Here is a 13,195-nt window from a genome sequence, read left to right on the forward strand (position 1 = left end):
TGAGTCTCCTTTTGAAAACTATTCCAGCTAATTATTGTCTCCCTTATATTTTTTAAAATTATTTATTTAGGAAAACCAGGGTTTTATAGAAAAAAAGGTTACATACTATAAATTGTACATCCAAGTTTAGAACTCCACCATCTATTTTTAGTTATTCCCAAACTGCTTAGCAGTTTGTCGGCAATTAATTTTCGTATCACATAACCACTACTCATACAATGACATACTGATTAATTTATAACTGACTTGCTTATTGTTTGGAATATTACATTGTCTATACCAGATCCACTCTAAAATAATTCCGTAAGAAATGCCTGAGAATATTATGTAAATGTAAACGAAACCGAGATGGAATGAATGAGTCCACCTAGTTTAAGTTTATGATAACCGGTTAACTTTAAACTTTCGAGTTACTCGTGCCAGCAGATTTGGATCAGATTATTTTGTAATGGTAAACAAGTACTTAGCATAAAGGGTGACCGAATAGTGAGTGACTTGACTACCATAAAACAGAAATTATTCATAAGAAGACTATGAATGAATTCATGAAATATTCATAGTCTACTTGTGATAAGACATTTAATTTTACTACGATAGATACAGGGCCGGATTAACCATCTCGGGGCCCCTAGGCACAGCTCGTTTCGGGCCCCCCCCCTCTTTCATACCACAAAAACGCCATTTGGAAATTTTTACTGTCTACATTACGAAATAGAATGAAGGTCATTATCATCATCAACAACAGACTTCAGTCATCACATTGAAAAGGTATACGCCTTCCTTCAAGTGAAAAGACTTTTGCCACAATCTACAGGACGAAGTATCGGAGTCATTTAAAAATGAAACAAAGAACAGGAAAATCTTGCATATTTAAAAAAAACTAACATAAACATTAAAAATAAAAATGTACGTAATTAGTCATGTAAACTTAAGCAGGAATGTCAACTAGGCATGTAGAATAAGACATGAAAATCGATCAAATCGGAAATAATTCCTACAAAAGGTTTTATTGTTCTAATGGCTTCATGAAAGGGCCATTTTTGCGGTTTTACTGTTATACCGCGTAAAGGACTTATTGCATCGAAAGCTGATCTTTATGACGGTTGAAGGACATTCAATGCTGCATTGAATAAGACCAAATTCATATGTTTTGGACAAACCGTTCTTGTGCTTATCTTCGACAAAGTAGAAAATATACGTATAATTAATTAATGACGCTCTCTACGTCCAATGGCTCGTCACCCGCAATCTCCAAAGCCTTAAAAAGGGCCACCTTAACCAGCATATTCCTGTTAAGCCTCGCGAATTGGATTCGTCTATCCTTATTCATCCCAGCCGTTCCATTACTACGGTTGCTGCACCTCTTCCTTGCACTCTCTTAAACGACTAAAAAACCCTACTGCACGACTGCGTTGCCAAGTCTTACAGCTGGTCCATGGTTCGACTCCAAAAATCAACAACAACAGGTTCATATTAAAACGCTGAAGAGTGAAGAGTTTGTTTGAACTCGCTAATCACAGAAACTACTGGTTTGATTTAAATAATTATTTTTATGTGGGATACCTCGTAAATTGAGGAAGGCTAAGTACTCTTAATACTGTAGATAGAAAATTTTACACAAAGAAAACATTCCTTTATTTTTGAAAAGAAATAGAACTGCATTCAAAGATTTCCAATTTGCTTGCTGAAATTACACCCTGTATTTTTATTGCATCGATCGTTAAGGTTAAGTATAAGGATGAAATCTCTTTAACAAACTTAACAAATTAAATTAAAGGAAAACCATGAAATCTTAAATTATTTTAATTATTTACAGAAAATTGTATGCGTGGTGAATTTCCAAAAACTGATCGGAAATCTTTAAATGCAGTTCTCTTTAATTTTAAAAATAAAGGAATGTTTTCTTTGAGTAAAATTTTCTATCTACAGTAGGTATTAAGAGTACTTTCCTTCCAGGTGGCATTACAAAACTCCACCCTGTAACGATCACGCTACGACTAATAGGGACAAAGCAGTAAAGAAAAATGTTGCAAGCACGGGAAATAGTATTCAAACTATTTTCACGCGTACGAAGTTTATTTTGTGGCAGTCCTGGATCTGTCCGCGGCCGTATAGGCCGCGGCCTAGGGGCGGCAGATTTCAGATGACGCTTACTCGATTTCAGAAGATAAAAGTTAAATAAAGATCCAACCCCACCCTAGCCTACGGGCGGCAAAACTGTAAATCCGCCACTGTTTTGTGGCGTCGAACCTTGGACCAGGCGTACGGCTAGGCAACGCAGTCGTGCAGTAGGGTACAAGGAAGAGGGGCAGCCATAATAGTAGATAACACAGAGTCGTTCATGAGAGTACAGATAAGGGGTGCAGCAACCGTAGTTAAGGATGAAGATTGAAGAAGGAGGAACAAGTATAGGTAAATCCAACTCGTGAGGCTTGACAGGGATACGCTGGTTAAGGCGGCCCTTTTCAAGGTTTGGGACCCTGCGGGTGACGAGCCATTGGACGTAGAGAGCGTCATTAATTAATTATACGTATATTTTCTACTTTGTCGAAGATAAGCACAAGAACGGTTTGTCCAAAACATATGAATTTGGTCTTATTCAATGCAGCATTGAATGTCCTTCAACCGTCATAAAGATCAGCTTTCGATGCAATAAGTCCTTTACGCGGTATAACAGTAAAACCGCAAAAATGGCGATTTCGGGGGGCCCCACCACTTAAGCATAACTCTGCCGTCGAAAACCAAGGATAGTATTAATGGGCAACAAATGAAGCCATTAAAACAATAAAATCTTTTGTAGGAATTATTTCCGATTTAAAATCTAATTCTACTGGCCTAAACGTTACGAAAATGAATTAGGTAAGTTCCACAATATCGAAATATAACGACTGAATGTGTAAACCAAAATAAGGCGAAGTTTGGAGGTGGTTTGAGATTTTTTGCATAAAAATAATCTTTAACATTATTATGTTTTTTTTTTTCATTTTTTAATCGGGACTGCTGGGCCCCTGGTCATAGTGGGCCCCTAGGCACTGGCCTAAAGTGCCTTATGGATAATACGGCACTGGATAGATAGATACGTGGAAAGTTTTTTTAGTGTCCAAACGAGTACGAGTATTATATTAAATAAATAAATATAGTTATAATTAGTTGGTGCAGCCTAAGAAATCATACGTAGTTAATTATAATTTAATCAGCAATCTAAAAAGAACCATATTGTTGTGTACCAAATAATAGGACTTTACATGATAATCTCAAAACTATACGGATCCCTATACTCACGAATATAACATAACACACTTGACTGGTGTGGCAGGTATAGCACGCCACGAAGTCAGGTACCAAGAGAATAACAACTCATAACAATTAACGGCGGTGTTATATCATTTAGGTATTGTCATTATTACAATGGTAGGAAAACGGAAACAAGATTTGATAAGATTGAATGGTAAATCGACCGACCGTTTCTTTACAGGGATTTCATAAATAGAGTCAAGAGTATTTTCGGTAAGACCTTATGAAAAAAAAAATTTAACTATATTAAATAATCACTTTTCTCTCCATTGTAATTAATTAGACCTCAATATAAACATAATACTATAACGTCTAATTACGTTACATAAATGTTGAGAATAACGTTACATCAATGTAGGTATTACATTTATTTTAGGTATACACAAAGAACAGAAAAATGTTGATATGATTTTTTTTGAAAAAATCATACAGGAGCAACTTATGATTCACTTTGGCTCTAATAAACTATTTCATAGTGAACAATATGGTTTTACCAAGGGTCGTTCCACTACCGATGCCGGGGTTGCACTACTTAAACATATCTTCGAGGCTTGGGAGAATTCTCAAAATGCACTAGGGGTCTTCTGTGATCTCTCAAAAGCTTTTGACTGCGTAGAACATCAAACGCTAATTCGCAAACTGCACTATTATGGGGTGAAGGACTCGGCTTTGGATTTAATACAATCCTATTTAAACTTTAGAGTTCAAAAAGTTGACATAAATGGTGTTTTGTCTTCTGGGTCACCTGTGAAAATGGGAGTTCCGCAGGGGTCCATTCTGGGTCCATTCTTGTTTCTTATATACATTAATGATCTACCATATTTTGTTAAGGACTCTTGCGAAATCGTGTTATTTGCTGATGACACATCTTTGATTTTTAATATTGATAGAAGTAAAAATAACTTTGACGATGTAAATAATGCACTAACAAGAGTTTTAAGTTGGTTCACTACAAATAATTTACAACTCAATGCAAAGAAAACAAAATGTATAAAATTCTCTTTGCCTAACGTAAAAACAGTTAATACCCAAATAGAACTTAATAATAATGCAATCGATCTGGTAGACTCTACTGTATTTCTGGGAATTACCCTGGATTCAAAACTCCAGTGGGGCCCCCATATAGAAACTCTGGCGGGAAGGCTCAGCTCAGCGGCTTTTGCAATAAAAAGGATACGGTCATTAACCGATGTTTCAACAGCTCGCTTAGTCTACTTTAGCTACTTTCATAGCCTAATGTCATATGGAATCATGCTATGGGGCAAAGCTGCAGATTTTGAAACAATATTTATTTTGCAAAAACGTGCGATAAGATACTTGTATAAAATGAAAGCAAGAGCGTCCCTTAGAGAATTGTTTAAAGAAATTGGCATTCTCACGGCCGCTTCACAATACATCTTAAACTGTATTCTATTTATTCAACAAAATATTAACGAATTCAAAAAGAAAAGTGATATTCACCAAATTAACACTAGAAATAAAAATAAATTGGCTATACCCGCTTTTAGACTTAATAAAGTGTTTGCCACTTTTATGGGACAAGGTATCCATTTTTATAACAAAGTCCCTGATAAATATAAAGAGCTACCGTATAATAAATTGGGTAGTATTTAAACGAGTGACTGTAAATTTATGTTGTAAGTGTCAAAAATAATTAATGTGGGCTAAAGAATTACTAAGTGAGCGACTGAGTGCGAGTGACGAAAAATCAAAAGAACAGCAACTTACAAAAAAAAAATTGAGTTCCTTAAAATACAAAATGAGAAGCTTCATAATATTTGAGCGACGTAATATTTGATTGAGTGTCAACGTTCGGTCCTTTATTTTTTTCAATATTCGGCAAATGCTTTTTTTATACTGAACGGTATTTTTAACTTTAATGAAGTGTTTCGAATGCAAAAACTACATAGAAAAATACTATTATAAGCAGCGTATTATAAGCCCACATTTAAATAAAAAATGATCTTATGAAATAAATATTTCACGGAACACTATTCTAGTAGCGAAAAAAATAAATCATTAAAATTTAAGGGTAGGTAATCAAATGAAACAATGTATCACGAAAAATGAAATAAATTTGTATTTTCTTGAATCGAATCAACAAAAAAAAAACAAAATAAAATAAGTTGCTTCTGTCAACCCAAAAAAAAGTAATCTTATTAACAGTGTTGCCAGAAGGTTAGGTGTTGCCAGTGTTGCCTTTTAGGTTACTTTTGAACTGCATTGGTTACTTTTAGGTTACACTAATGAAAAGGTTACTTTTAGGTGATTTTTCAGAAATTGTGGAATTTTACAGGTTATTCAGTAAAAAATATTAATAGTGACAATTTAAAATAATGTCATAAACTGCATTTAAACATGAATTTGATTTATTATTTGTTAAAAAAATAGTTTTAGCGATTATTTTTCGATAATAAAACGCAAATCCATGAAACGTTTTTATACGACCCCGGTCACTTTTAGGGTCTTCATGGAATGGTCAAAATTTGAAATTTAGGTAAACGATCGATGATCAATAAATTGATTGTATTCATTTTCCATCCATGAACAACCTTACACACTCCGCTATATTTCTGGTAATTTCTGAGAAGACCCGACTGGCAACACTGCTTATTAATAAGGTTCATTGATTGGTACCTATGAGGATTGAGGAGCTCTACCTACTCATCGTCACTGTATGATAAGTGCTGGCTTGGACTTAGCGGGCCGGCCTCGTTTTCTTTTTTGTCCAATAGGTTTTCCAACTGATAAGTTTTGCTTCCAGTGGCGGTGTTGTTAGTTTGAGCCGAATTGCTAGACCCAAAACGTGTTAGCATACATATTTTGTTAAAAATTCGGGACAGTCGCCCCGCCCCCATTCGAATTCGCGCGCTGTAACAATCTGTAGTTTTCATTAATAAAGCGTATCAAAATAAAAAACATGAGACCTCAAATATAATATCAGTAACCAATAATCATTAATAAAGCAGCTCACAAAACTGCTTAGAATTAACTTTTTTGTAGTTTGTTCAGTAAAACCTCAATTAGAAAAATCTAATGTATCTTCATATTAAAGTTGCCCTCTCTGTATTTCTAGTCGCTCACTTAGTAATTTAGTCGCCCGGATAGTATTTTTATGTCTGAAATGTAATAATCAAAACACACATTTTGTAAGCTCGTTCTGGATTTTATTATTGATCAATATTCGTCGTTAGTTTGGTAAATTTTTCGCTTACTCAAATTCATACCGCTCAAGGTATTAAAACAGTATGCCATCATCAGTCGCAAAGTTTTTTTTTAGTCGCTCGTTTTATAATTCCCCTAATAAATTTAAAGGTATAGTTAAAGATCACATGCTTAAAAAAGCCTATTATACAACTCGAGATTTTCTTAATGATAAGTCATCCTGGGAGTAGGATTATGGTCCTCTCATGCTCGCACTAAAAAGAATTAAAATGAAAAGTAATATTGTATAAACTAATAATAATTTCTCAAATGTTATAGTGTCATGCTTCTCAATCTGGACTGTTACTTAGCTTTATTATTAGTTTTTTTTTTAAAGAGATAACTTGGCATTGTCATTCTCACTAAAATGTCTCTGGGGTGGTGGCGTAGTGAGGCGGGTCGTTACATTCCCTCTAATATGGTCGAGTGAAGCGATGGCTGGTTCACTCGTCATGTCTGTGAACAGGCGCTGCTTTCGGGGACTGGTCAATCCAAGTTATTCAAATTTATGTATGCGAGTCATTTCTACTAGTACCTTAATATGTAAGTCTAGATATTAGCACGTCACTACCTTGTTTAATATACCACGCAATCTTGTATACCCATTCTTATGATACACCATACAAGAATGCATGGTAAATTCAGTGAACTGCTCCTGAATCGAATGTACCTACTACTACTATTTCTATTTATTTATATTAACCGGCAGACAGTGGTGACTGAGTTTGTTGCGGCGCTTCTTCTCAGCACTTGCCAAATGTTGGTCTCGAAGCGCTGGTAGGGTAAAAAGATTATGAGACATGTAGAGGCTCCTTAAGAGCATATGACGATTTGTAAGAACTATTTATTAGTCTAAACAAATAAAGAAATTTTGACTTTGACTTTGACTTTGAACCTAATTGATTGAATAACTATTGACAAAAACTATAAAAACATTTCCCACGAAATACATACATAATATCATCTTACCATACCTACTTATTCAGTTTTCAATGAAAATGAAAAATCTTTATTCCATTTAGGCCAGGCACTTACGAATAGGATTAAAGCTCTACGATGACAAATTGTTTTAGCACTGTCGATTAACGAATAACAAGAGATAACATAGAAATATTAATAAGTCGTAATAGGATAACAAAATTTTATGAGTAGGTACTTAATTTTTTTGATAGCTGACACCATTAAACAATAAATTCTAGGACTAGGACACAACTTATTTACAACATTTTTAGCCATAATAACCGAGTTTTCTATTTATTGCACCCAATAACTTTTATAACTTAGTCAATTGAATTTACAAACTGGTGGCATCAAGTTCCCCTTGACATGCAAAATCAGGGAGAGTTGCGTTTTGGCTAAATAAGTCTGTTTAAAGAACTTTTATTTTCGTTATCAGTCGTTGAGTTTAGTAATTTTGAGCGCATTGTTTTGTCTGCTCTACATTCAGTTAATAGGTGCTTTGTTTGCGTCTTTTATGGTAAATATGACCCAGATGTAACGTATGTATACGAATATGTTACTTAACGTATTTCTCAGCTTCATTTCTACAGTAACTTTACCTACTTTGCATAATTACATCACGTGAGTCATTCCCAGCACTCAATACCAACATTATGTCTTACTCAATGTATGCTAAGTACAATTTGTTAGTAGCTCCTGTTTGCCTAATTGTTTTATTCAAATACAGTTCAATAAACAAGGTAGAATCAATGGTTAAATCCTTTAGAACTTCGTGGTTTAGATCATTAAATTGTTAATAAATTCTAAAATATTACTAGGTAACTTATGCCTAGATAGATTTAGCATTCTTAAGTATTACGTGTGTTGTACTAGTGATATTTGATGTCACAACCCCAGTGTCAGACATAATGAGCCACCACAACCGCCTAACAAGGCTTAATGGGACTGACACTAAGTGCATACTCTTTCCGAGAAAGTAAATAACATTAAGTTTTTGAAATCGACGTGTAAAATATTTAAATTTTAAAACCTAGTTTTATTAAAAAACACAAATGTAGTTACGATATCTAGGCATTGTAAAATTAAGGATAGTTTCGATTTTGTGATCAAGGTCTAACGTCTCTCTCTAGGTTCATTTCAGGTCCAATTTTATTTTTACTCTACACTGCTTTGTCTACTCAACTGTAAAAATTGCGTCTTTTGTTTAATCCATAGTTATTTATGTTATCAACATGACAAAATGCATCAAAACGATTGGGCTAAGTGGTTATGGGAGATAAATTTGTAATCATTATTCAGCGTTTGAACGCGATTCACCTTCAAGCGAGCGCCTTGACAGGAGACATCTTTACTGTGCGGCTCCTGTACGCATAATGGCAATCATTAAGTGGAATTAATAATTTTAAGATAATGCTGAGTCTGTTTTGGCTCAGGGCCGCCTGCGCTCATCGTCACACTGCATTATACTTGTAATAAGCGGCAATGCTTGTGGAACAACACATGGCTCCCGATATTAATATTTTTCATGGAAGTTGGAAAACTTATCGAGCAAAATAAATTACTAGAACTTAGAGCTTTCTTTGTGAAAGGATATTTGTAGGAAAGCGACAAAGCCTATTTTTACCGTAATAATTTATGTGATAAGATCTTTTTTCGATTTATTACAATCCACATTTAGTTATCATAAATGCTTCTTTTAAATACTGTATTCGTACATAACCTTGCTGATGATCTAAAAAAAGCAAAGCACATCCATTCAAGTGTTAACCTCTAAAATTAAAGTAACCACGATTCAAAACAAATTATGATAATCCAACAATAAGAGATCGAGAATGCATTTCATAATTTTGAATGCATTAATACGAAATACGTGATGCAAATAGGTGTTATTAAGTCTAAAACATTGCAATAAAAGTAGCTAATAGAGTGATTATGTGCTTATAATAGCAAATGTAGCCTTCAAGAGATATTATTGATGGGTTTTCGTAACATATTTGTTGGTATTAATAAAGGTTGTTCATTGGACAATAGCTATTGAAAGCTTTCGACACTCAAAGCTCTCGAAGCGTGCAAGAGGGCTTACCGTAGCAACTGTAAATATACTTAGTAAAGGGTTTACTATACAGTCAAGTCGTATAGAGAAGACACGCTAAAAGCATCCTCATCCTAGTGATATTGCTAGTCGTGAAACATAAAACCGATGCCTACTTATACATTGAAAAGTTCATTTTAATAAAGCTTCATACTGTACTTTTGTAATGTAATTTGGGGATAAACGAAGTGATCGCGATTTGACACTAAATGTTACTTTAACTGTCATGTTACTGGTTGATACTATACTAGCGCAGATAATTAATGAAGGATTCTTCTACTTACTAGCGCAGATATTAAAAGTTTGTATAAGCTCTATGTCGTAATATCTATCGTATCAAAAAGTCAAAGACAGGCGCTATTTTGAAAAGCTTATGCTAAATATTAGATCCTCTGATAAAAACATGGTGATACCCATCAGAAATAGCTATGATGTCGTTGCGGAGTCATCATTTAACGATTTTCTGTCATCTATCACGTTCGCAGTGTACACGATCGTTCATAAATTAGTCACAATAATATCACAAGACCTGAGTTTTGCAATACAGCCTTCATCCAAATTAACCGTGCCTTTCGACATTGCAAGCCGATGCTTGTTTTATCTAGTTTTAATATGATTGGCTATGCTGGATCTATTGATAGGAGTGTGTGGCGGAATACGTAGCCCTAAGCGGTTTATTGTTGTGTGCAAATTGCAATTAATTTAGCGGATCGAAGTATAAAGACGCTATAATCGTAAAGTGGCAGACTTAACAAATATGAGTAAATATTTAGTGGGATTCAAAAATTATCAATTCAAACCGTACCGCACTTGATGTTTATAGTAGGTAAGGCCATCGCTTGATAGCTACTATTGAATGAAAGAGCTTAAAGATATTTTTTCTAAGTTCGTAGTACAACCGAAAAAACACCGCTGAAGCTAAAAATTTGAACTGACTGTTAAAACTGACTTTTATTTAGTTGGCTCCTCGGTAGGTTTTGATGGTGAAAATTTACGGAACCCTTTGCGCGCGAATATAACGCGCACTAAACCAATAAAGCTCGCTAAACATCGCTCTTTCGCGCGCACCTCAGTTGCGCAAAATGTGCGTCAAAATTCGCAGCTTCATTTGCAGCTTGAAACAATCGCACATCCGTTTGTCTGTCAACAGCAAGGTCTCAGATGATTGTCCGAGGCGTGCGAACATTAACTAAGTAACGGCGCAATCATGGCTCATTACTATATTTGTGCAATTGTCTGTAATTATTCCTACGACTGCAAAAACCCAAATTCTCGTGAGCTTCAATGAACTGTCCGTAGTTGTTTGCATGAAACAAAAAACTTAAATCAATACGAGGAATACATGCATCGTATCGTAGTGGTGTAGAAAACGTTTGCATAAAAATAACAATACAAAAATAGCCATGTCCAAAGTGTAATTCTGAGAGAGTTGCTAAGCATTAAAAACTTATCAAGTTCTGATGCTTTTTAGTTTTTCTAGGTTTCATATAGTTAAGATATTTATTAAAGTTTTCATTTCCAATTTATGAAATAAATCCTTAACCTGAATAAATGCCACAAAACGACATTTCTCCGGCATGATTCTATTGATTTTAGTGCCTATTCAAAACGGTATTGCAAAATGTGTTCGATTGTTCTTGTATTCAGCTATAAATTTCTATCTTACCTACTGTGTTTATTTGTTTTCTTATCCCTTGAAATTTGGTCACATTACTGACATATTTACTACCTAGATTTTATTTACCCAACTGATAATTTTGTTCAGTTGCCAGACGTTTAAAGGTAAACATTTACCTAGTCACATGACATCACCACAATCGTTGAAGAGTTTGAATCCACTTAACCGTCTGATTGAAAGTTTATTTAATGACAATACTCTAGGTCACCTAGGTCTATCAGCCCAATGGTTAATTAATAAAGCGCAACGTACAGCGATCCTTAGCCCAGTTGGCAGTTGGCAACGTGACTGGCGCATCTGTTGTGCTTATGCGCCAACGTCGCATCGCCAACATTGATAAGACAGCCGTCCAACGTTTTAACACAAGAACACGCGTGGGTCATCAATACGACAATGCGTACGATTGTTGATTAATATGAAAAGCGCATCGCCTCCTTGACCTGATTGGCTCTACGTGACACCTCACGCTAGAATGAAAGAACTTGCACACTTAAAAACGTATATTGTACGTTTGGTTTTCTAGCTATACTTACATACTTTTTGAAAAATCATGATATAAAAGCTAATACGAGAATACGACGCTGTTCGGAACTGGGCTAATCACACAATAAAAAGTGTTTCTCTCTTAAATCAATGGGATCTACAAGCGCCAAAATATTTAATGGCAAAAATGCGCAACGGATAGGCATTCCTTGGCCCAGTTGGCACTTATTCCCAATTCGCGAAAAATGAACCTGCCAAGTCGGCAACAGGGCCTCCTAGATTAATTTTAATCTAACGTATGAAAAACTTATCTGTAATACAAATCCGTAAATTTTTTTCAATTTTGTTTAGTATGTAATTCATGAACGTAGCGCCCATAGCTCTCAATTATGAAACCCAAAGTATTATTTAATACCGGTAGTAAATAATAAACAGTAAAATAAGCACAGAAAGCACCTCATGTTATGCTAAAATAAGTTACGTTTTTATTAAACCAGCCTCATTTAGCAGGTTAACAAATATCGTTATATTAAATAACAAACATAAATGATGATTACAAAATTAGTTACTCTTGTAGTAGGTAATAACATTTAACAAATGTCCGACAAACAAATCTGCGTTTAGCATCATTAACTGGACATCTCCGAGGCTATTATGGATTAAAGAACGTAAAGAACATTAAAAGCTGCAAGTCTATAAAAAGACAAACCAACCATTTGACATCTGCTATTAGATAAAAATACGAGGACGTCCAGTCGTTAACGGAATCTGGTCGGGTTTTATTTTATTCGGTTTTAATTAAGGTAATTTATATCTGATTAGGTCTCTTCAATGTATATGCATTTCAAATACATCATGGTCAATTGGTCATGTTAAAAAAAACATTAACATGAAGCTGCAAGTAAGTGGATAGGTACACCATTCATTTGAGAAACAAACCGACAACAGAAACTTACGTCCTTCTTACATAATAACAGTTTGAGGAGTTTATTGTGTTATTTAAATTTACATATATTAATATAGTATTAATCGAGACTGTACATAAACTTAAGCTCCAGAGGATCTATAGCAACTTACGAATATGTTATAGAATTTTCCTTAAAAACCGAAGTAGAGTTCGGTCACGGCTACCTAAATCTGGCGTCCCTATTCGCAAGCAAAGGTCGCTTAGGTCGCATCATAGCGATCGGTCGTTATGTAACATAGCGATTGCGACATCACAATTATCGGGGTGTTCGGAGGAGCCCAATGTCACGACCGTGGCAGATCAATCCGTGGGTACACGACCTGCGCGCGGGGACGACACTTGTCTATTAGCGTTGGCTCACCGTGACCACACGTCGGTGTAAATCATTTACCAATATTTATGCTATGAGTACACGGCTAAGACCCTCGTTACCTCATAATAGAATAAATTTGAAAACAATAATACAGCATAGTCATTGTGCATTTATTTTGTGCTTCTGAAGTATTTAAATTACGTT

The 13,195-nt window shown here is 34.9% G+C and overlaps 1 protein-coding gene across 1 annotated transcript in view; it reads left to right on the top strand.

Moving 5' to 3' along the window:
* Window positions 1-13,195, top strand: part of LOC135087970 (uncharacterized) — a 36,139-nt gene that overhangs the window by 20,617 nt on the left and 2,327 nt on the right. The gene's annotated exons all lie outside the window — the stretch shown is intronic.

The sequence above is a fragment of the Ostrinia nubilalis genome, chromosome 3, assembly GCF_963855985.1.
Source record: "Ostrinia nubilalis chromosome 3, ilOstNubi1.1, whole genome shotgun sequence".
In the NCBI taxonomy this organism is placed as follows: domain Eukaryota; kingdom Metazoa; phylum Arthropoda; class Insecta; order Lepidoptera; family Crambidae; genus Ostrinia; species Ostrinia nubilalis.